General features: G+C 44.7%; 1 protein-coding gene across 1 annotated transcript in view; it reads right to left on the minus strand.

The window, feature by feature from the left end:
- Nucleotides 1–19,299, minus strand: part of LOC146191312 (uncharacterized) — a 185,856-nt gene extending 166,557 nt beyond the window's left edge. The window contains exon 1 of the mRNA XM_084601812.1: nt 19,158–19,299. The gene's annotated coding sequence lies outside the window, so the exon portion shown is untranslated. The remainder of the gene's footprint in view (nt 1–19,157) is intronic.
- Nucleotides 19,300–26,105: the final 6,806 nt, after the last annotated feature.

Consider the following 26,105-nt stretch of genomic DNA (forward strand, 5'->3'; position numbering starts at 1 on the left):
TCTATGTTTTCAAGTCTTTGCTTTCTTGGAATCCAACACCTAATAATAGATTTTTTTTTTTTTTTTTTTTTTTTGCAGGCGTGTGTTTGTCAAACTTGCAGTGCGAAAAAGTTGTAATGAGCAATATTTTTAATCTTGTGAAGGTGTATTTATTGCGGTAGAGGTCTCTCGCAGTGTCGAAGCAATTTTGTTCCTATATACGAGCTGTGTATGAAAATGACCTTGATTTCGAGTGTAAAACAGCTTGATTAATCGTTGATTTTTAATGGAGCACTCGAATTTCGGTCGACTTTTGACAAGAAGCTTTCCTTGCAGTATGCAGCAAGCAAATTTTGACTGTGATTTTTTTGCTTTTCTTTGAAAACGCTGGGCACCTGAAAAACAAAAACAAAATTCTGCCAAAATAAATGCATTAGATCAAGCCGCAATACTGAATAGTTGAGTTGAAAATCATTTATTAAATAGGAAGGCTTATGGCGATAGAGGGGGGTAATTAAAGGGGAGTAGACAGTCTTCACTGCTTGCAGGGGTGGCCAGTCATCACACATTGCTTTGATCAGGCCACTGAGGGAGCCGTAGTTGACAAATAATATATATTCTAAAGTGCCCTATGCGCACTACAGCCTTTTCTATCTCCAATGTAAACACTGCAATAAAAAGTGAGATATAATTAGCTTTGCATACTTGATTTAACTGGCTGTATAAGACTAAGATTGGCCTGCAATTAAGTGTCAATTTCTGTGCAAATAATGTTATGTGTAATCACGAAAAATAGTGATTAAGGTAAAACGCATTTCTGGACATAACTTCGCAGTTTCATGGACTTCCTCAATGAACGGAGACGGTAGGAAGGTTTATAATAGGGTCGGAGCGGATAGGAGAACACAAATCACACCTTAGAAACCCTCTTCACCCTTTCAATTTTAGCGTAGTATTCTGCGCATGCGCGCTAGCGCCCTGAAATCTCCCTCTTGCTAACCGCTGACGTCGACAAGCCTGTCCTAAAATTTGCTATTATATTAGCATTGGAGGCAACAGGTGAAATGCTTATTGGAAGCATCAGGTGAAAGGGTGCTACATGGCTCTGTTCTTGACACGCGCTTAAGGTGAAAGCCTTTAATGCCTCATCGTTGTTGACAGTACAATGGACATTCCTATAGTTTGACGACTGCCGTGCATGCTGGCTGCTATCGCCGACGCCAAGTCACTTAGTTCTTTTGCAGGCGCAAGCCAGCCTCATAAAGAATTCATTTAATTGCAACTCCAGTCTCTTCACTTGTTGCGGCCTTCGGCATTGTCACGACCACGTGACAATATTGCTACGGACAAGGAAGAAGCAGGAAGTAGCGTGGGAGGAGCGCTCACGCTATGCCTGCCGACATTCATTAAAGTAATCTCATCGTCATCCGTCATGGTCTATCTTCACTGGCTTGCCACCTCGTAACATTTTGTGGTGACGGTACGGGGCTGGTTCATCCTTCTTATCCTGGACTTAGAGCTTCGCGCACTGCGTCTGCCTTCGTCGTCGACAGCAGTTTCCTGGTACGCATCGCCCGGCTCTGCCCCAGGCCGGACCCGAACCCCGAAATTGCTGTTGAGCCAGAGGATCCCACCGACCCGAGACGCCACCAACACCGGAATACACTACCACAGGGCACAACGAACTAAACACCCGACCGAAGGACTCGATCCACCGACACGAAAGGCCACTACACGTGACGACATCGCCCCTGCCCATGATGTTCGACGAGTCCAAGGGGTTCGGCCTTTAGATCTTCGCGACCTGTTGACCTAAAGCTTCCTGGGCCAGGTTTCATTCGGTCATCATCGGAATGATGATGCCCTCAGTCATAATGGCATGTATCCACGGCGGGGCGACAGCCTTCGTTCTCTTCTTTTATAATCCATCCAGCTACGCCCATCGTCACGCCATGCATCTGGTCATCTTCGTCGTTCTTCCTGATCCACGATCGGGACGATCTGTCGATGGCCCCGGGTAGTGTTACGGACGATGAAGAAGGAACGGGCAGCGGCGTGGGCAGGATACTTCCTCTGGTCCCAGAAACCATGGGTGTGTGCGTTTGCGCCACCCACGCAACAACAACAACAGCGCTCGTGCTGTAGGACCCCCCCGACAATCATTAAAATCATCGCACCACCATCCAACATGGTCTATCTTACTGGATTGCCGCCGCGCAACAATGTATGCTTCGTGCTTCATTTTAATTGCACCAGATTAAAAAAGAACTAAGTGCTATGATTGGGATTCCGACAGCAACGTTAGGATTAGTTCTACAGCACGCAAAGCAGAGAAAGTCAGAAACTAACGCGACATTTGGGACGTGCACTGGGTCGAATATTAAAATTTCAAATTCAAACATTTAGTCGGTTAAAAACTACTCATGCGCCGTCATTAGGGTTCACCATAAGTATGGCAGACTCTTGAGGTCCGCCTTTAAAGGTATGACTCGATAACGTTAAGGACTTCCGTTTGCGGCTCTGTACTCGCATGTTCGCGCACAAGTATATAGCTTCCGCTCGCTTAATTACCAGTCTCTTTATCTTCGCTTGTAATATTTCACACATTATTATTATCATACGGCTCTCAGCCACCCTATTAGCCAGCAGTGGAATCCTTATGAACGTGCCTGCGTGTCCTGAGTAGCGTGAATGACTTGGCAACCGAGAGTACTGGATGAACTGGAAGATTTATTGTAGCGAAAGCTACACTGCGCTAGGTTTTCAAGCCGTCGGTGTGGCACCGTGTGCCGTATGCTCCGCGGCGAATCACACCATTGCCTAGCAACTGTCACGTGGTATAGACAGAGAGCTGGGCGAGAAGAAGAAGAAGAAGACCGATAAATCGGTAGTTGGTAGAGGCGAATCACAACAGTGAGTTGCTAGGACAGAAGGCTCGTTCGAACCGTTATGACAGCGGCACATTAAATTCAGGTGTCCCCAGAAACATTCGCTGCAACACCCACTGCTTTCGCTCTATCACTAGGTTCAAGCTATGCTTAAACCCCCACAATTTTTTCTCTACCTACCCTCCCCACCTGAAATGAGCGACTCGAGTTGTTGGTTCCTCCTCGCAACTTTGCGGCAATATGTCATCCCGTTTCGTGGCTATAATAAATCTTTCAGTTCATCCTATACTCTCGGTTGCCAAGTCATTCACGCTACTCAGAACACGCAGTCACGTTCTTAAGAATTCCGTAGCTGGCTAATAGAGTGGCTGAGAGCCGTATGATAATAATAATGTGTGAAATATTACAAGCGTACATAAAGACACTGATAATTAAGCGAGCGGAAGCTATATACTTGTGCGCGAACATGCGAGTACAGAGCCGCAAACGGCAGTCATTAACTTTCCTGTTCTTCCTATTTTTCATTAAATTTCCTTTAGTCATGACTCACTACCCGAACGACAGAAATAAGACATTTTTTCTTGAAATTCACACTATAATACGACCTTTGACGATTATTGCGTTTCGCATAGCCAACGGAGGTTTGCAGCCCCCAAACCCGAAACCATGATTTGGTCCCGCAAAACTTTGTACTTACGTTCATCAGTTTGCAGAAGAAGCGTTCCATTGCTCCGCTGAGGGCACTAAAGCAGTGACTTAGTATAAGGATAGCATTTTAGAAACACAGGTTTTATTTTCATTTATTTGTTATTATGCAATACGATGCCATATTTTGTTCAATAATTTGGTGGCGTCCTTAAAAGGCGTTTATATGCAGCTGTAATTTGTTGACGAAGTTTGCAGCAAGCCCTTTTGTTCTTTATTTAAACCGCATAGCGAGAGCACTAGTAAATATCTGCTGCTGCTGCTGCTGCTGCTGGGCCTAGTCGCGCGGACCCCTGTAGACTGGCTACTCTTCAATAGTGTTTATTTTTACTTTCTGTTTTCTATAAGCATCTTTCTTCTTATTAGTGTTGTTAAAGCGCACGCCCAGCGAAAATGCCTATAAATGTATATCACGTATGCCGACACTGCAGATATGTCGAGAGAGAATGGAAGGCGATTCTGAGTAAAAAAAAAAAATTAATTGAATAAGCGTAATGGTCGAGGTTTATTAATACATCGTGTTATATATATATATATATATTTATAGAGTGACAATTAGGCTGCATACATCTAGTCAAGGATGCATTAAGTGCGGAGATAAAATTCTTATCTTTTTTTGCTTGATATTGCCTTTGCTTTGCTTTTGACGGGTTCCGTATATTCCAACGTTCCCATTAGCAATGGTGCGGGCTGCGCACGAGCACATGATGTTTTAGATAGGTCCCAAACCGAGTGAGGTGAACTGAAAGCAAAAATTAGCAAAGAAAACAGCGAAAATCGATCCTTCTTACTGCTACGCTTTATTTTTTTTTTTTTTGCGTTTTGTATATTTTTATTTTTTGCGAGGGTGAAAAACGTAGGACAAATAAATATGCGGGTCATTGTGAACGAGCCATCATGTGACATGTAGTAGTATACCTGCCTGCCTGATATGCCTGATCAATCTCCAATCCGTTGTTTTTTTCTACGTACATTTGCCCCTTTTTGTCACTTTGAAAGAGGGCGCGACCCGGAATATTTTTATGTTTCATTATAATATCAGATCCGACGGGCTATCGTCTCTACGATGCGTTTTGGCAATGCAATGAAGTCTATTTTCACATCCCCCCGTCAACTTCGACGGATGGTCTTTATATTCAGCACCCGCGAAAGTCTGTCAATAGTGTCGTTCGAGGTCGACGAAACCCAGTCAATGTGTTTACTAAGCCATTATTTTTCGCGCTCGCATTAAACATTAGTGCCAGCAGTCCATTGAGCCAAGGCGTTAAGCGCGAATGGGGCCACGATGTGTAGAGGCAAGCAATGCGGCATTGGGGTGTGAGTGGCATCGCTGTGGACGCCCGGTGCTCGTTTGCGCTAGAGGCCTTTGTCTCTTGAACTCAAATGCATGCCCCAAGTAGCCGAGATATGAAAGGAAGTGAGTCATTTCGCTGATTACGCTGTCGATAGTAATAAAGAAACAAATGACAGCTAAAAATTTTGTTCGAATTATTCAGAGTTCGAACGTAGGATAACCTGGTTGGGTCCTTTTAGTAGACTTACCGTAGAAGGGGAAGGTACGTCCATTTGTATAAATCAGAATTTCGGATCAAGCGACTTTCTGTCAACGAAAATACCGCCGTATGTGTCTAGTAAACGTCACCAAGGATGGTTTGGTTTGTGGGGTTTGACGTCCTAAAGCGACTCATGCTATGAGAGACGCCGTAGTGGAGGGCTTCGGAAATTTAGACCACCTGGGGTTCTTTAACGTGCACTGACATCACACAGCACACGGGCGCCTTGCTTTTCGCCTCCATCGAAAAGCAGCCGCCGAGGCCGGGATTAGATCCCGCGTCCTTGGGAACAGTAGTCGAGTGCCGTAACCACTGCGCCACCCCGGTGGGTAAACTAAGGATGGCGTGCCTTACTACATGTCAGACGCGGAAACTTTTATCGCACTGATCAGCTCATATTAACGCACCGAAGAGCATTAACAAAAAGAAAAATCAATTATATATACATGTACAAACGGGAGTTATGTTGTCATGTGCCGTGTCATGAAGAAACGTATGAGTATCACTTATTATTATAGTAGTCACTGCCACCTAAAGGAGGTGATAACGAAACAAAAATCATGCAAATGACGAAAGCAGCATCGGTGTTACTCAGCGAAAGGCTGAGCTGATAATCCCCGCCGACTTGCAGCCAGCCAAGGGCCGCAGCTGCGTTAGACTGGGTCACTAACTCGTCGTTAACTCCTCGTAAAGCTTTTCGCTTCGGTGCAATCGGTTATGCGGCAGCCTCCGGAAAGCAACACCCGCGCGCCACGCATTTACGGAGGTGCCCGCACCGAACGGGGCAGGAGGCCATCTGCCCCGATTGACTCCCGAAGACTGCGGCAGTGGCGGCGGGCAATTAGGGTCCTCACCAGGTGGAGGGAAAGATGAAAAGCTTGCGCAAGGTTACTTCTTTTTCCTCGCCTGCTCTTTCAATGGGCGGCCCTTCGAAATGCCGGCCTTTCCCGGAACGGGCGTCTTCTTCCCTCCTCGCAGCTTTCTGTGCGGAGTACAGCAGCGCACCTGTGGCGTTGGCTCGGCATGTGCTTTGCCCCCTCTGCGTGTGTGTATTAAGTGTGAAGGCAGGACCAAAAGTTTCTTCCCCGGAAATGAGCCTTTCTCGTTCCGTCGAGGCCCCGTTGGGCTGCCCGTTGCTTTAACCGAGCCTCCTGCAGGACTTCTGCGGGGGCCCCTACGTTCAAAACACGAGGGGAAACAACCGCTTCTCTCTTCTACACTCGCCGATGGTCACGCAACACACCGTCAGTTTTGGCTCACGCCCCTTTCTGCATTCGACTTTTGCTTCTTGATGGTCGCCTCTCCCCGCACTGCATATGCCCTGAGTCTCTGTTTTACTTTGTTTTGTCTTATATCCCCTTCTGTACGGCCTCCTGAATTTTTTTACTTCGTCTTCGTGTTCATGAACCCCTGCCGCCGTGTCCCTTGGACGAGCGATGGTTCCCCCCTTCCTCTATAGGCTCGGTGTTCTCGTGACGGACATCCTACGGGACTAGAACATCGCTTTCTCGGCAGCTGACGACCGCTGGAAAGGACGGAAGCGAATAAATAAGTAAACAGTCCATGCATCGATGTGTACTAAGCGCTCAAAAAAAACGCTTTCTCTCAAAGTGTTTGGAACTTTTGTTTTCCGGCCAAACCCAGAAAGGCTTGTTAATGCCACTAGCACTGCTGCCTGCAAGAACAGCATGCTCGCATACGTATACACGCTCGCCGACCATGAGCGCCATCTGCTTCCTTCCGGAGTGGCTTGTGGTAGTGAAGAAAAACATGCAAAAGTTGAGATACAGGTAAGCTTGCGTCCTGCTGCTCGCTTAATGTTTGTGCACCGCGGAATAACGCTTGTGTCTTAACTTCAACGACTCAGTAACAACTTGGTGGCGTTCAAGAGCAGAGCGCTACATATATACCGTTTGAAAATTGCCCTCGAGATGGTTTTCACACCTTGTTGGGCTCGTGTAAGATCAGCAAGAGGCTAAACTAAACTGAATGTATGTTTAGTTCATTCAACAGCTGATGAGCGAAATTTCGGTCCAACAATATTCCCCAGCATAGTTGCAGCAGCAGAATAAGAGGTGGTTTTCAGTCGCATTCTTACTGTGAATGGGACTTTTCGTTATACAATGACTGTAATAATATAACGGTTATAAAGATTCAATTTGTAAAATTAAGCTCATAGGTGCTGTAGTTTACATGCGCTCATTTTGGGAGGTATCTCAAAGCGCGCTCACCTTACTAGATTGCATGTTTCGAGTTATATACTAGGAACAAATTCCCCGCAGATCACAAGTTACGCGAAAAAGGCAGATATGCTTATTATGAGATTCAAAAAACGGCTATTTTATGGCTTATTTTTCCTTTCTGAGCGATGATCAGGTGTTGATCTAACAGAACGTCGCATGTGAGCCTAACGTTGAGCCTAACTGGCTTTGGTTTGGTTTGTAGGGTTTAACGTTTCAAAGTGACTCATGCAGGCTATGAGAGACGCCGTAGTGGAGGGCTCCGGAAATGTCGATCACCTGGGGTTCTTTAACGTCCACTAACATCGTACAGTTAATAAAGTTACTACTACTACTACTACTACTACTACTACTACTACTACTACTACTACTACTACTACTACTACTACTACTACTACTACTACTACTACTACTACTACTACTACTACTACTACTACTACTACTACTACTAAACAACAACCCCGCCGGGGTGGCGCAGTGGTTACGGCGCTCGACTACTGTTCCCAAGGACGCGGGATCGAATCCCGGCCTCGGCGGCCGCTTTTCGGTGGAGGCGAAAAGCAAGGCGCCCGTGTGCTGTGCGATGTCAGTGCACGTTAAAGAACCCCAGGTGGTCGAAATTTCCGGAGTCCTCCACTACGGCGTCTCTCATAGCCTGAGTTGCTTTGGGACGTTAAACCCCACAAACCAACCAACCAACTACTACTACTACTACTACTACTACTACTACTACTACTACTACTACTACTACTACTACTACTACAGTAAACGCGCGCCTTGCTTTCCGCTTATATCTCGAAAAGCGGCCGCAACGGCCGGGATTCGATCCCGCGTTCTGGTTTCTGTAGTCGAACTCCCTAACCACTGGGCCACCACAGCGGGGCCGTTGAGCCTGCCTGTGCTGTGCATGAAATTGCCATAAAATAATTGGTGCAAGTTCACTGATACCATACATGGAGACACCCTAATGGATGTACGTCTGTATTTGGCACGAGTGGACATCTTCAGATTTCGTTAAGTTATGTATAGCATCCAGAAAATGATGTAAACACTCTCTATGTTGGCACTGACTGCGGCATATTAGCAGTGCATTCATATCATTTCTTTTCTACAACAGAGATAATAACGTGTTGACTCAGCAAACTATTTCAGCATGAATCTAAAATGAAAATTATTAAGATATGATTTTGTTAATTGTTAACTTAATCACAGAAGTCTCTTTCATTTATATCCAAGGTTGCCTTTACATTAGGCCAATATCAACCCTTTCTTTTCAGTCTGCTTTTTCTCTTTTGAATCGGCTCCACCACGACTACAAGAAGACGTTTTCGGCAGAACCTTTCCTTCATTTATGTGTGGCGAGGACAGAAATACTGGCTAAAAACATGGATAGAGCGTGTCCGCCCGAAATATCGATAATCCGTTTGGTAGCTAAAATAACAGTTAATGCTCGGGATAGATGTTGATGTTGTGACAGTAAAACATAGTGATAGTGGCAGATACTGATAATGATAGTGATAGTTGGTGACAGTGGTGGTAGGGTTAGTAAAATGGTGATAATGACTGTTACCGATAGTTGCTGATAGTAACATTGATAGGACGGCTTGTGATAGTGATAACGATGATGATCATGATGATGATGATGATGATATTTATTGATAGCTATTGATAGCGATAGTTTGGGATAGTGATAGCTGCTGGGGATAATGGTGGTGGCGATAGCGATGATTATGATTGCTGCAGTTGGTATAGTGATGATGGTGATGATAGTCGGAGATGAACACAACGTCATGGTTGGAGTCTTCTAAGGTTGTGGCTGCTTTCGCATTTCCGCTCTCAAGTAGTATTAAAGGGAAGCTGAAGCGGTTTTCAAATTGCATGAAATGCTGTGGTTGGGAAGAAAAGACCTCGAAAATCATATGCGTAAATTTTTTCTCGATTCTGTCCGTTAGAACAGCCGCAATCGCCTTTTAAAAACCCGCCGCGGACACGCCCCCGTCGCCTCCGGAAGCGCCGGGTTGGGGGAGGTAAAATTGGAGAGCTGGCGGAAGTGACGCCATTCACGGGGAGCCGGCCAGCCGTCCTGCCCGTCCCGCATTGCTTGCTCCGCTGCGTCTCGCGCTTTGGCGTGGCGAACGACGATTCAACGTAATCCTTTGCTAGTGCCGTTTGGTTTTTCTAGTTCGAGCGTTCTGTGTGGAGTGGGTGTAGCGACAAGTGGCCATCATGCCGTCGTTCTGCGCAGCATTCGGCTGCGCGAACACTGGCGGCCGGGACGATGTGGTGTTTCACACGTTTCCAAAGGTCAAGAAACTTTCAGCGCGCTGGGTCTCTGCCGTGAAGAGGAAAAATTTCGTACCTACGAAATCAACTGTGTTGTGCTCGAACCATTTCCGTGACAGTGACTATTATCGGAGCTTGGGAACGATGCGGGCACTCGGATTCCAATTAAATCAGTGCAACTGAAGCCCGGAGTCGTTCCGTCAGTGTTCCCGCACAACAATAACGCCTCGCCACCTCCAAGAGCGGCCTCCTGGCAGCACAAGCAGTCCACTTCATTATTCATCAGCGCGCAGCACATGCAGCTGCACCTGATTGAACAAAATCCGATTATTTGAACATATAAATATTTGAGCAATGCAAACAATTTGCATTCGTGAACGTTTGACAAGGCTGATGATCGACAATAGTATAGCGTTCGTGCAAATTTTTCCTCGAGTAAAAATGGCAAACTCGTCAAGCCGCTGTATGCATATATCTGTTGTAAGTCATTCTGCTGGCTATCTCGCTGCGCAACACCACCAACTACATCCTGCCGAAACAAGACCAACGGAAAGCCGCAGACAAAAAGAGGTGCACAGGACGACGCGGCAAAGATCTGCCTCGTTTTCTAGCTGGCTTTACTTGTTTAAAATGTGCCAATTCACCTAGCTCTCCACTCTACTACATCTCGTAGGACGACAGAAGAAAAAAAAAAATACAGGGGCGCACTTAATAGCACACACGAATAGCTTCTTCTCTCATCTCGTTACACTGCAGTCCAGCAGTGAACTCACTAAACAGGTTTGGCGCTCTTTCGTAGTAATAAAAGGCCTTCGGTTGTAAGTAGGCACCGTGCTCTAAATAAATGAAAAACAAATGCTTTACCTCGCGTGACTTGTGTAAGCATGCCGGCGTTTTGAATTCGATATTACAGGTGTCTGGTGTTTCGGCTGTTATGCAGCAGCCAGTAAGCAACAGCGTTTCGACGTGATTTACTTTATTACCACTTGCACATCTACATCGAAAAGATATGTAAAAACAAGCACCTACGCAAAACATGCGTACCACGTACCAGTGGAGATTTCAAACCCGTGAAAATGTCGCGGCGTCACTTTCTCTATCGGCGCACTCCGCGGCGTCGTTGGTTCCGCCGTTTTCTGCAGCCGCTGATGGCTCGAACATATATGGCGAGAGTCCAAACTGTTCACTACTGCCCGCATTATCCATAATTTTCAAGACTGGGCCTTCCAGCCAACTGAAGCAATGCGCTAGCAACGCACTACGCAGCAACGCCGTCGGTGCAGGCCGGAGACCCGCGGGACGCCCGTAGATGACGTCACGACGGTCCCGACCACTCACAGGCGACAGTGGCGTTCGCTCGGCGCCCTGAGGCGCTGGCGCGCGCTTTCTTCTAAAAAACAGCGGTTTGCGTTTATTTAAGCCCTTTTTTCATGCGATATTGTTGTTCAGTGGACCAAAAACAACTAAATGCTGCCGAAAACTCAATTTTTTCGAAAAGTGCTTCAGCTTCCCTTTAAGCGCAATCCTGTAGTTTTTTCCTAAGGGATTTTTGCTGCTATATCTTTCTCACTGCAGAAAGTAATTACCTACCCGCTTTTCTCTTTCTTTTTTATTATTACATTTCTTGCTGATGGCGCTGATGGGCTTCTACTGAGATGTCATTGGTAAACGCTTAGTAGGCCAATAAACACTTTTCAGTACTGATCAATTTCGTTTTCCCACACAATAGTGCTGATCTATGATGGTGCATGGAACTATTTTTAGAAGAGCTGAGAACTCCACAGTACAAAGAGTATGGACGAAAAGCAGGAACCCAACTTTGGAAGGATAAAAATTGAAGTAAAATTTTGTTGTATTGCGATTGTCCAAGCCTCGAGGCATGTAGTCGGCTGACTTAATTCTTTAATTCAATTTAAATATATGGGAAAGCCTACTTGCCCAATTTTAGAGAACGTTTCTTCATTCGCATTTCAAGAGTTCTCGTTTTGCACCAAACCTGAGGGTTGATTGGTATTGACAAGGCGTTGCAAAAAAAATACACTTCTCACTCACATTTAGAACCTAATCGGTGGAAGCGCGGTTAGAAACTTATCCCGTTCATAGTGCTTCGTCCACGCGTGATCGGATCACTCTGCACTTTTTCGGGACTCAGCGCATAAACAAGGAGCACAATAACAACATGGACAACAGCACGAAGCCCTTAACTAACAACTTTTATTTCGAAAACAAGGCGAACCAGTATTTAAGAGATGCCCTATCAATCAGGTCACGTGACCACGGAACTCGTGAACGGAAATCTTCAAGAACCAAATTAAACGCGGCGTACGGTGAAGTGAGGGCAAGAACGCGTGGTTATAAAGTAAACACAAATTCAGAACAAGTCGCAAAACGAAAAGCTATCTTCATACGCCCGAATCAAACTCCGGTAAAATTTTCAAAACCTAAACTTGCACAGCAAGAAGGTAACCAAAGCAAGAAAACAAACCTAAGCGACCAGGAAGGAGAACAATGTTCGCTAAAACATGATTATGCATTATGAAAAAAACCTTATTAACAATGAAGCAGCCAACAGCTAACAATGGAAAACATGAAAGGCAAGGAAGGAGAAGGTAAAATTGCTATAAAAAAGCCAAGCAAAAAAATAATAAACAGCAAAAGAGGGGAAATTAAAATTGCTAAAGACATGATGGTGTCATGATAAAAACAAGATGAAAAATAGAGAAGCCAACAATTAACAAGGCAAAACATAAAACAAAACTGCAAAGAAGTTCAGAACCTTCCCTTGAAAAACAACAAGCAGCTTAAAAAAGGCTTTAAAGTTTAAAATCTCGTATTACAAAAGCCAACTCTTTATCCGTCAAAGAAATTCAAGGCGTGCTGACACACTGATCATTCGAACTGAATATGTCGGCAGCTTCTTTTATCTCACGTGTCGTCAGTTTATTGCCGTGTTTCCCTATCACTGTGATACTTTTGAAGTCAAGCAAGCAACCTGATTTCAAAACTTTGCAGTCGTAGCAGTGAATGCCAAGATGACGGTTATTTTGCTTCACATTGTTATCGTGTTCTTTCAGTATCTCAGGTTCTATCGTTTAATGTGGAAAGTGGGTAACAAGGTTCATGTATAAAGTGCGTTTGGGACAAAATATGCAAGGAGTTTTATCACTTTCACATGACGGGAATTTCGATTCTTCTCGCTGTCTATGTCATACTGGAACCTCGAATTTTTTTTGCGGGGGCACAGCTTTCGAGGTGCGCTCCAACTCTTTCGGTCAGTACATGGTGCACGAAGTTGCACGTGACCACGTTTGATCTTGATACCTGAGAGGAATCTTCGTAATTGTCAATAACAGAGAATCAATAGTTTTAGTTTCTTAGCGCAAAACAAAAAATGCTCGTTTTCTACCGCTTAATTTGTCGCTCTGGCCTTTCAATGTGAAGATAGAAACGCCGAACCTCATCTGAACCTATAGTCCTTTAACTTGCAAATCTATAGACTGCGTCAGTCTAAAAAGCACTGAAAGCTGATAACGCTTCATCCTATAGAATTGTGGCCGCGGTTAACTGATATTTTCGGAGGAGTAGGGACTATATGCCCAAGCCATTGCTTTTAAAATAAAGTGGTCAATGTATCGGCAGAACATGTCCATCAAAAGTGACTACAAGTCAGTAAAAAATTTATGGAGGGTACTTAGACGCCTTGTACGCTGTAGAGTCGAAGGGCTGAAATGGATTAAAAAGTTGATTAAAAGGCGATTAAGTCTGAGTAAGACGTGGACTAAGGTGAATTAGTAGTTACCATATGTATTCTGCAATGGCTGTCTATAGTACCATTGCGAGCCCGTGACTGTCCCTATGACGATTTTTCGAGACCACTTTTCCTGGACGCCGCCACCGGATTTTGTTGTTAATGAGGCACGGGATAGTAACTTTTACTTTTAAAGTTTAGAATGGACGGAAAATAAACTATACGGGAAGCGCAGTGGTAGGGAAGCACGAAGATAAAAAACGAATTGGAACGAAGAAATTAGGCCGTAGTAACTTCGGGCAGAAGAAAAATATATTAGTGCACCAAAACAAATTCAGGAATAGCACATTATTAGTTGATTTTTAGATTATCCAAAATTTCTACGAAAAACTTGAAATTATATATATATATATATATATATATATATATATATATATATATATATATATATATATATATATATATATATATATATATATATATATATATATATATATATATATATATATATATATATATATATATATATATATATATATATATCATCACGACTATACAAATAAGTCAGACCTGCCATAGTAACCACGTCTGGTATCCTGCTGTAAAACCTCGAGCAGAGAAAATTAATGAACAGCGAACACAAACACACACACACACACACACACACACACACACACACACACACACACACACACACACACACACACACACACACACACACACACACACACACACACACACACACACACACACACACACACACACACACACACACACACGCGCGCGCATGGCAAGCGTGCTGAAAATATCCTTCAACTTGAAACACATGCGGCAGGACTGCATCTCGAACAAACTAATGACAGCATTTATTTTCGTTTACATTTAAATGCTTCTTGAATGTACATTGTATGTGAGAAGGCCTCGAAATGCACAAGCCCAACGCGGAGTAGCACGAACTCGAGTCGGTTGGCAAGTACTTCTCGATACCCAATATACAGCATAGCTGATGTTGCATTCCCTAAAATACTTGTGCACCATCTCTTCGAGGAGAGACTTTCATCCTTACGACAAGAACTGGACAATTGATTTGACCTCAAATATTTCGGCCTTACCTGAACCTTAAAAAAAAGTTTCATGATTTCACTCAACCTTAACCTCACCTGTGGAGGTTGTCTCCTGAGTCGCACTCTCCTCAATTTTTCACACGGCACTACCAACCTTCGCTTATAACTCGTATTGTGAGACTAAGGTTGACTTCGTCGTGAGATCGAAACCTCACGAGGTTGCCCAGCTCTACTGCTGACACCCAGCCACAAACGAGCAGTCGATTTCGCAGGTTGTCGCTCCATTCGTTTTCAATTTTGCACACTCAACTTTTAAGTTTCTTATTCAGCCGCGTATTTAATGTCGCCGAAATGTTGCTTCATCGCGTTGGGGGTGATGAAGGCTGCTGGCATCAGCCACCCATAGTTACGAGACTGCCTTATTATTTTCTTCAATTACCACTATAGTATAATACAGTGATCAACTTTTCACCAATTTTTTTTTTTTTTTAAGCGTTTGACCTATATTCCGGTTTATACGGTATGCCTTAAACACCAGAATACAGCTAGCTGATAACAAATGATCACAGGAAGTGAATTTAAAACACCGATACTACTATGAAATTTAACACACATATAAAATAAAATAAACAAAAAATCAAATGCGAACTTCGTTCTCGCTGATCCCATAAAAGTTTCGCTAGCCCTTGGAATTTAGCTTCTTGCCAAATGTTTTAGTTAGAGGAACTGGCAGAAGCACCGTAATAAGGCAATGATTAACACTCAATTTTCACCTCAGTGTTTTGTTCGAAATAGCGCTCGCAAGAACAACTGCAATTAGCGCCGAATTCGGGGAGAGAAAACGCGAATGAACAAGAGTTCCTCGAACACGAGTGCCAAAATTCAGCGTAGTATGACCAAGGCAAGGTTATAATATTTACTCGCACACGAGGTAGTGTCTCTAAACGTTTAAAAAAAATAAAATAAATGACTATAAAGGCGTGCACACTTGTCAACACACCACTGATTTAGTCCCAATAAAATGCACACCAAGAGCGGAGTGCTGGAAATTGTACGAGGTTCCTGCAACGACCGTCTTTCAGAACGTGCTGTATCCGCATTGGGGGCAACGCCACGGAGGAAGGTCGACGAAAGGGCGCGCTGACTTTCGAACGGTGCGAAACAGCAAAATGGGTGCCCTTCTAACCCCGAGAAAGGCAGCGAGATATTTCCAGCCCGCAAACCTTTTGCGATGCGGGTGGAACCGCTGAAGGCACCTCGGCACCTTCACATTCATTTTCTTCGCAAAGGCTTTCGTCCACGCGCATATGTTCGTGTTCTGGCGCAGACCGAGTCCTTTCGTTCCTCTGCTCTATACAGGCTGTAGCTCCCGTTGGCTCCACATTGCAAATGGTGAAAAACACAAAACAAATAAGCTACTCCCTTAACGTCATGGCATCGCTGTCAGTTTTAGAAAGCGAACCGGGTGTTCGAAGAGAGCGTGCTCTTTGTGATCACGCTTTTGAGATTTATACATGGCGTATATTTCGCGACTGTGTATGTCTGCAGGATTCGAGGCTTTAGAAAGACTAAATTGCCGTGTCTATTCCCTGCAGGAGAAGGACTAGTCCATGTTCGCCAGGCCTACTATTTTCAATCTGATGGGCGTCCCTTGACTTTTTTGCGCCACGTATGCACGACTCTCTGCAATCAAATGCGTTTTTTTAATCCGATGTCATTCTATGGCTCAAAGGCACCGAAAACAGGCATTGTAAAAAAAAAAAAATGAAAGAAGATTTTTCTAAAATCCGGTGACGTTAAAGTAGCATGAATTCTCGGTCGGAAATTTCAAACGCCCCACAACACTCACATATGTTAAGCGTAGATTAAAATTAATTAAGACGTGACATGCAAGCTAATAAAACGCTACTTTAACTTCAAAATATTTTTGATTTCGCCTAAAGAAACCTTGTTGTTATAGGTGGGGCCTGAACCACAACCCTTAGGTTGCAAGAAAAACACATGAACAATTTCAGTACCACGGTGACGTAGATCGGCTGGGGGATCAACATGTGTAACTTTGTAGTTCACTTGGGGAGGTTTGGTTGATAACCTTGTAGAGACTAAGGTATACGGTGGTGAAATTTCTCGCTAGGGCTAGGGGTGCGGAGTGGTGTGTAAATTAGTACTTCGTCACTAGGACGGAAAGAGACCAGACGATGAGTAGAATCGTAGCGACTCTTGCGATCTTCCTGGCAGGCTTCTGTGTTAAGGCGAGCAAGGTGACGACATCTGGCCACACGGGATACGAACTGGGCAGGTACTGAGGTGGAGGAACAGTCGGACGTACAGAAGAATGAACTGTCGAGAACTGTGGTGGGAGGACGGCTATAAACGAGGAAAAATGGTAAGGAACCGGTAGTCCACTGTACTGCTGTATTATAGGCGAATGTGACGAACAGTAAAACAGCGTCCTAAATTCGATGACCCGGTGTGACGTACATGGAGATCATATCCGATAAACTGCGATGAAATCGTTCAGTCAGAGTGTTAGTCTGGGGATGGTAGCTTGAAGTTGTCTTATGGAGGGTGGACAATGCGTGGAGAACTTCGGCAACGACGGTCGGTAAGAAGGACACACACACACACACACACACACACACACACACACACACACACACACACACACACACACACACACACACACATATATATATATAGGTATATATACACACACACGCTTACAACCTAAGCGTCGTGGTTCGGGAACTTACGGAGAAGGCCCACTTTGAGCATTTTTCTTTCCATAGTAGTGTGCCTCGTTGGGTCTTAGGTCCAATCACTCCGTGTGGTGCTGTGTCTATAAAAGGGTATTTTTTACACATTATAAATTTGCTATGTAGAATGCTACAAATTCAGATATGCATTTCTAGCAGTACCTTAATGTAACCGTTTGAAACTGAAATATTTTGAGAGTTTTTACAGTGCTAGAATCTGCCGGTTTTGACAAGCTCGTTATTTTTGTTGTCTGAAATAGTAGCGAGATCATTTTTGTATTACAAAATTTCTGTTTTCATAATCATAGCAAGACACCTAAATACGAACATTTATACTGCCATTATGGGACTCAGTGTTACTTGTGTTACGGATGCACTGTAAAAAAAAAAAAAAAAGAGAGAAACTAAACCTCTTTGATTTTGCCGTCATTTTACAGATGCATTATTATAAAGTTCATGAATGCCAATGAGACATGATTTTTTATTTCTTCTTAGGAAGAATGTACGTGTTTGCTCATCGCCTAGTTGAGCTGCGGAGTAGCGTCAGTGACAGCATGTTGAAAAAATACTGGAACTCTTTAAAGGCCCATGAAGTTGCTTTGTCATGTATCGTCTAAATAAATATGCACGCATTCGTAGGGAATTGCATGCAAAAAGTGGTTACTTCATGCGGTTATCGCATGGTTTTCAGGCTCCCCTTAAAAGTGAAAAAAAAAAAAAAAAACAATTCTACACAGCAAATTTACAATGTTTAGAAAATACCCTTTTTTAGACACAGTACCATACGGAGTGATTGGACCTAAGTCCCAACCAGGCACACTACTATGGAAACAAAAATGGTCAAAGTGGGCCCTTTCCGTAACTGCCTTTGCAGAATGTTCGGAAACTCCCATCTTTTCTGATAGGTAATTCAGTATCTTACGATGTATTTTTCTTTCTGATGTGCACGAATTGAATGTTCTTCAGTGCGCGCCAATTTTTATAAATGGGTAATAATATGACTGTACTGTTTTTGTTTTAACGTGATATGACCGCACAATTTTGTATCTTTTTGTTCATCCACTCCTATATGACTCTCTCCGAGGCTTACAGTAAACAAAAAATAAGCCATGTAGAAAACGTCAGCCCACACTTGAAGCGCCTGTTCATCTTTCAGCACCATCCATTAATAACGCCTTAATAAAAATTTATCATATAATTTGCAGATAAGTCGACGTACAAAGATTACCGAATACAGGTACTTATAGAGTCCCGGTTTAACCAAGCTGTATGCTCGCGGATGCGTGGCTTAGGAGTAGCACATTTTACTCATTGCCTAATGATACTTCAAGATTCTATTCCCATATACCAGCTCCATCTGAAGGGAGAAGCTTGAGTTGGCAGTTCCTGTCATCTCACGTGATCGCGTGACGTCACACATCCGGCCGGCCAATCCGTACTTGACGTCACCTACAATCCGCCAAAGGCGTACCCACAATTTTTTGCTCGTGATTGTTTTTTTCTTTTTTTTTTTTTTTTTGCAAAATGGCATATTTGATGTTATCGCGTTAACGACAGCTCGAGTTGAAAATATCCACCATACACGCGGGCAGTGAGTTTCGTGATTGACAATTGGTTTATTGCCTGCTAGATTTGATCAGCGCAACCGACCAAAATGCGATCTAAGTTGCTGTACTGTGTTTTGCAAAGTGCCACACGACACACGATATATACGCTTAACCGGAGAGCACGTGCTACAATTAGTTTCGACATGGTACGACCAGTTCCTGTGGTCAAACCATGCTCAGAAAAAAAAAAGTGAGCAATGCAAATAAACAGGATAATTTTAAATCGAAGGCGTCCTTTATCCTTTGGCACTTGAATGATGTCTCGATGAAATATGCGGCACTGATCTTTGACAGCGACACGCAGTCAGACATAACGCTTCAGAAATATTCTCACCTGTTCGGCGAGCACGGTGTGTGTCGCCCGTCGACGAAACGGATGTGGTCAGAAGCACGCCGCTGGGTGGTAAGCCCGCAGGATGACTCGGGTGCCAGACAGATAACGTTGCAGCATTGCCGATTCAACCGTCCAGCCCAACGCCCTGCGCTCGCTTGAAAAAGGCGCGAGCTTGCAGTGAGCGGTGGCGCGGCTGCCACGGCGCATGCGTCATTGCCCTAGCGGTGAGTGGACGAAACAGGCGTCGGCAGGCGCACGCACGGCTTTCTTCTGCAGCAGACGACGCAGAACAAGCGCTAGCGAAGGCGTAGAAACGTGGTTTACCGCTGGAAATGTGACACAAGAGCGCGATGATGCAAAAAAGAAAAAAAAAAATCGGCTTGCACTGAATAAGCCAGAACGGTAGGAAAAGAAGCACGTCTAGGCTTGCTGTGGATTGTCTTGAACAGCTTGTTGTTTGTTTGTTTGTTTGTTTTTTGTTTGTTTACTTGATTGCTTGTTTGTTTGCGCACGAAAACAAAATAGCGCAGTATCTCTCAGTTGTCGGCGGAAGCCTGAGCCGCGCCGTCAGGGAAGGGATGAACGAGATACCGAACAAAAACAAAAAAGTAAGCGAGGTCTGGATCTCTCACGTGCACTACTGGCGCCGCAGCAGTACACAGGCGCCTCTGCATTGTGACTCCACTGCGACGCCGCCACGGCAGGTATAAAGGAGATTCTCTGATTACCGGCGGAGAACGCGTTGCTTTGCATGTTAGGTGATGCCTTGTGCGCCACGAAGCCGCGGCAAAGCCAAAGAAGAAACGGCGTGTGGTTTTGAAATGCTGCTCTTTTCCTGACGGAATGGTGACGTGCAGCATGACGGGAAGGCGAGAAAGCGTTTGCAGTGTGCATATTTTCGGCTTCCCATAGATAAGCACGCTAGCGCCTCACTTTGACGGGAAGTCCTTTATCCAAGCGCCGTGCATGGAGGTTCAGTAAAAATTCAGTGCTGAATACTTACGGATTGTACTGAACGTACTAGCTTAAAACAACCTCCCTCCCGACATTCCTGAGGGGGGGCGTCAAAGTATGTTTTTTTTTTTTTTTTGTATGATTGCAGACAGCCAGGACCAGCAAGCCTGCGGGTTATTTAGCTAGCCCGCAAGTCAGCTGGCGCCAGTGCATGGGGCACTGGACTACGGGAACCGCCACCACCAATCTCCTGCAAACACTTTCTTAAGCAAAAAAAAAAAAAAATCCACCTTCTCTCTCTCTCTCTCATTTAACAATCCTGGAAGGCAACTCACGATCAAGGACGGTGTATACGACCAAGGACCGTGTACAAGACGATGCGGTAGCGGAGGCAAAGCAAACATAACCATGTAAACAAATATTAAGCATGGTATAGAAGGGGCACGTGCCCCTTCTGTACCACGAGCCGAGGGTACCCTCGGCTCGTCTCTCTCTAGTCGATCTCCTAAGATCACATACCGGAGAAGTGCGTAGGTTAGGAGCTTAAGAATGAGAAGAAACTTACGGATATCACAGGAGGTTCATCCACATGTTTTCAAGAGTACAGGAATGTCAACTGAGGTGTATGATGGCAGCTTAAATGATAGCATACTGAAAGTCGCCCATTTGCTGCTTAAATACAATCCGTCGTCCCCAGATCCCAATAGCTGGGGAATCAACTGCTTTATGATGGTCCAATAGGATTCGTGCCACTTTTTAGGCTCCATCTACCACTTGACTCATCACACATATTATAGTGTACGGTCGGTGCCGAGTGCAGACTTCTCCAGCAGTGACATGTTCGACCAGGTGATTGACCTCGAAAGGTGGATGTTGAGGCCGATTCATTGTCGTGGGCCTCAGCCGTTAGAAAGGGAGTCCGGCAGAAAACCACCTTGGCTTGAGACAAAGCACGGGAGTAATTTCTCGATCAGACGCCGCAGTCCGCCCTTCTCATCGCACAAGCATAACAGCTCGCCCACGCAACCCTAGCTGTGCCGATCATGCCAGACGGGTTCATTCACCTCATACCTCGATCCAAGCCGTGAGAACCAAGGCACCGACTGGCGCTCACGTCGATGTGTTTGGCTGACGAGCGGCGACAGACAGAGGTACGTGTTGCTTTACACCGTCGCGTTCCGTCGACATAGGAGCTCGCCGTGGAGCAGCCGCTGCCGCAGCGCCGTCGCATGGTCGCATCGTCGCCTCTCCACTGAGTCACCCAAGCGAGTGGAAGGGCACTGAGCCTCCGACTCTAACAACATACAGAAGCAAAACTTAGCATTCATTTAGCTAAGTTTTTGTAGCTAAGCGACGCTGATTGGTTGTCTCTGCCTGTGTCAAAAACCACATGCAAGAAGGTTCTTTTTTTTTTCTTCTTCTTTTTTCCCCTGGAGGTTGCTCGGAGGACGAAGCTTCAAAGCCACCCCCGCAAAATCCTACATTGAGGGCAGACGTGTATTTCTACTGTACGATATTCCACGATTAACCAAGCACAGCCATCTGTGTTTTTTCTTGTTTGCTTACAGCTTCTTCCTCTTTGTCTTCTTCGCACTCACTGAAGTTTGCTTGATTAACATGGATGACCAGTCCTCCTGCCTATACAAGGCTATTCGTGCGTGAGTCGCCGTCGCCATATACACGATATCGTGTATTCGCTATAGAGCATAAAGTTAAAAATATATACATGGCTCCTATCATTATTCAGGCGGTGCTCGACAAGGACTGCTGTCTAGATGAACGCTGTGGTCCCATAGCGTGGGCGTTAAAATTTGTAATATAATAGATTCCTACATTAAAAGCTCATATATTAAATCATGTGAACTCAGTGTTGCACAGATGACGTGGACTTTTACGTCCACTGACATCAATAGCAACAAGAACAAAAGATATTACTGCAATATGTGCGCAAGGTAACGTATCCACGGATCTGCGGACTCTATTCGTCCACATAGAAATACATTTGTGCGAATCATAATGGCTACTGGGTTCTAAGAAAAAGAACAGAGAAACTCTGTTAAGCAAGATAAAGAAAGCATCAAATATCACAAAGGTAAACCTTCAAATTGAAAAAGGAAATAAAATAACAGTACGTTTTCAGCAAACTTATCACATTATGACGTCGCTGTTTTAGCGGCAACCTTCAAAAGAGCTGGAGGTCGCGGCCTTTTTTCTGGGCAAATAACGAACCTAACACAGTACACTTGTTACAGCAAACAAGCACAATTATTATACCGGACTGGGTTCATAAAGTTTATTTATTTGGAAATTTTCCATAGCGCAAGTTCCGCTAAAACGCATACCTACTACTGCGTATTACTTCTAAGAAAACATACGCATATGTATTAAGTGTAATTCGATTCTAGTCCAAGCCAAATAAGAAACCGAAAAGATCGCGTGACGAGTTGCTTGTTTATTGCAAGCTGTCTCCGAATCAAATACAGCTTTCAAACTGAGCGCATGCCTAAATCGTTCTGTATCACGTTATACGCGACACACACACACACACACACACACACACACACACACACACACACACACACACACACACACACACACACACACACACACACACACACACACACACACACACACACACACACACACACACACACACACACACACACACACACACACACACACACACACACACACACACACACACACACACACACACACACACACACACACACACACACACACACACACGCACACGCACACACACACACACACACGCACACGCACACGCACACACACACACACACACAAAAAAAAAAAACAGCGCTGCTGCTGCCGTTCGCCTTTTACTCAGCACAACTCTTTCTTTCCTCCCTCCTTCAAACGGTTCAGTTTCCGGCCGCAAACAAAACACCCCGTTGGCGTCCGCGGTTGGCGGATGTCTTAATTTAGCCCGTATACGAAAGCAGCACCCAAACAGATACGACCCAAAGAAAGAAGGAAGGAAGAAACAAAGAGACACCATCGGTGTCCCCTTCCGCATAAGTTGGTGCGTATCTGCTCCCTATTGATCATTGTCGCTGTTGGCAACAGAGACAGGGTCCGCATGGGGGTTCGGAACGTGCGGCGTGTATTCGCGCACCAATCTGGCGGTGGTCGCGTGTCCACGATTTACGAAACCCTTGCCGCGGTTCGTACGCAGCCTGCGAGCGGTCGGAAGCGTGGTACCGCATTTCACGTTATGTAGTCCACCGCTTCGCAATAACGATGCGCCATTGTTTACAAAACGCGAACGTGAGCTAGACTTCTCTATTTACTCGAGAAATGTGGCTCTTTAAATGGTTTTTATAGACAAGAGGTAGTACATCAGCGCCATCTGCTAACGGGGTTCTTTTCTGATTGAAGGTATAGATTGAGCGTGTCATTCAATTTTGACATTGAACCTTTAAATTGTCATATTATTCTTACTACAAACCACTATACACTTTTCATGTCTCATAAAATGAGGAACTGAGAAAAGGCAAACCAACGGACCAGGTCCAGGCTGCCCAAAGCGAGCACTGATGCGAGAGAAGCCTGCCGATCATATGACTTACGAGTGAGTCATTATTTGCACTTGTGTATGTATTGTGAGCGGTGAAAACAACTATGTAAAAAACATAAACAGGCGTGCTACATGTACAAGTGGAATGATTCTTCAAAGAGATTTCTTAACAACAGCCTATGCCCCGGCAATGATTCTTGTAGGCATTGCTCCAAAACACAAGGAAAAACACACCAGAGAAAAAGGAATGCACGCTGCTTCGGCGTGTATTGAAATAACACTTAATGAAATAACTTAATGAAATAACAAGCCAGGGACGTACATTAAAACGCTTACCAATCCGCCCGAAGCTTCGAGAACTAGCAGGTTGTCGGAAGTTCGTCGATCTTAGACTGCGCAGATAAATAGGATAAAAAAAAATAAATAAACAAGAAAGAAGAAATAATAACAAGTTAACAAGGATAGGGGATTTACACGCAAGATAGGAAGTGCGCTTCCTTCTTTTTTCGTACGTGTTCTGTTGTGTTGTTCATTGGTTGAGCTTCGCAGTGAAACATCTATAGTTTCTACTTTGAGCTACATTGAAGCGCTGCCTCTGTACCGTAAGATGCGGTACAAGGCTGCCCGCAGCGCACGCCCCGCGCGATGCTCTGTTGTGCGTGCCTCACGACGCGACAACTTATACCCGGGCCATCGATCTCCGGCGCTGAGCCAAGATAACATTTCCGCGGCCATCGCCAATGACTTTGATTGGCCGCCGCGCCGGGACGACTCCGCTCGATTGATGAGCTCTTCTAAACTCGTTCTAAATGACGTATGGGGACTCGTCTTGGCGGATGTGCCGCGCCATCACCACCCCTCAAGTGTATATGCGTCGTCAAGGGGATGTCCCACGCCCCACTTGAAGTCGATATGCGCGATTAATGTTCATACAGATATACTCTTAGAACCCTGAGTCCTAGCTGTGTGGTTCGATCGCTGAATTGCCAGTTAGTTGATCAGCTGAACTTGTTTATTACCGCTCTATTTTCTTCCTTCGCTCTTGATGTATATCTCCTTTTTCTTTCTTGGATGGTTATTCACGGTAAGTATAAATTTCCTCTTAAGTTTGTCGCAAACCTGCGGGGCGGGATCCAATGCAAGTACACTGCAAAATCTTGGTCAACAATCCCATAGGCGGTTACCATCGAGGTGCTGTAAGTGGAGACACAACGGTCACTGTGGAACTTCCTGTTTTTTTTTTTTTTTCCATTTCGCAATATATCGAGGTACTACAGTTGAAAGCCGCAAGCACATATATACATATGTGCCTGTCGCCTATTATTCGACTGAGGCTGCTCTCTCTATATGTAAATAAAAAACGCTCCTCCTCCCACTGTAACCAACCTCCAGTTGCGCATACCTACTACCCCGCCAAGTTCACGCAGTTTCGTTTTAATGTATACACGTGACATGAAGTGACATCCGATATGCAGGGCCTATTAAATGCGCGAGCTGCAGTATACATATTGCAACATGTACGCCAAAAATGAATGAGTCGATTATCAGCTTTTCACAGAGCGGATTTCACTCATTACATCCGCAGAAATCTGTACCACTTTACATGGTCGAACTGGCGGTAGGGTTACTGGGTGAAACATTGATTCTTCTGGAGACATCAAGTACGCTTGAAATGCGGCAGGTAATTGCATTGCAAGTGTCAGTGAATTCGAGCTCAATAACATCACAGGATAACCGAAAAGCAGGATGTAGAAAAAAACCGTGGATGCCTCTTTACTTCAGCCTGGGGATGTCAAGGTTGTGGGATCGAATCCCGGCCGCGGCAGCCGTATTTCTATCGAGGCGGATTCAAAAATGACCGTGTGTTGTGCAATGCCAGTAAAAGTTTTTAAGCGACCCCGAGCGGTTGAAAATAATCAGGCGCACCTCAGTGTGGCGTCTCTAACAGTCCATGTGTAGCTAAGGTGCCTAAACCATGGCATATGGCTAACCTGAAAGGCCGTGGCGGCCGATATGTAGCCGTAGGAGGAACATGTGTGCCCGTTTGGTCCTCTCTTAAGGTGCGCTAGCAGAGAGGACCGGATATTCTAGCTGGTCTGGTTTGAATGCATCGTTTCAGCGATGTGTCCAGGTCCAAATAGTCTGTTCTGAAATATGTAAAACTAAGACGTTACTCTTAAGCAGGGGAAACAAAGATACTGATTACGTTTCAAAGTCTTTTTTTTTTTTTTTTTTTTTTTTTTTTTTTTTTTTTTACTGTGTAAACTGTCTAAAAAAGCAATCTGTTAAAAAAAAACTGTGGAAAATATTTAAAATAACATTGGTTCACATTCAAGAATCTAATTTGTTTTTACTTTCACGTGCATCACACTTGTCGAGCCGTTAAATGGATCACGCATTAGAGGAAAAACATTTGAAGAACGAAAACAAAGCCCTGTTTATTGCCCATAATC

The sequence above is a fragment of the Amblyomma maculatum genome, chromosome 4 (genome assembly GCF_055883805.1).
Source record: "Amblyomma maculatum isolate TAMU_Amacu chromosome 4, ASM5588380v1, whole genome shotgun sequence".
Taxonomy (NCBI): Eukaryota; Metazoa; Arthropoda; class Arachnida; order Ixodida; family Ixodidae; genus Amblyomma; species Amblyomma maculatum.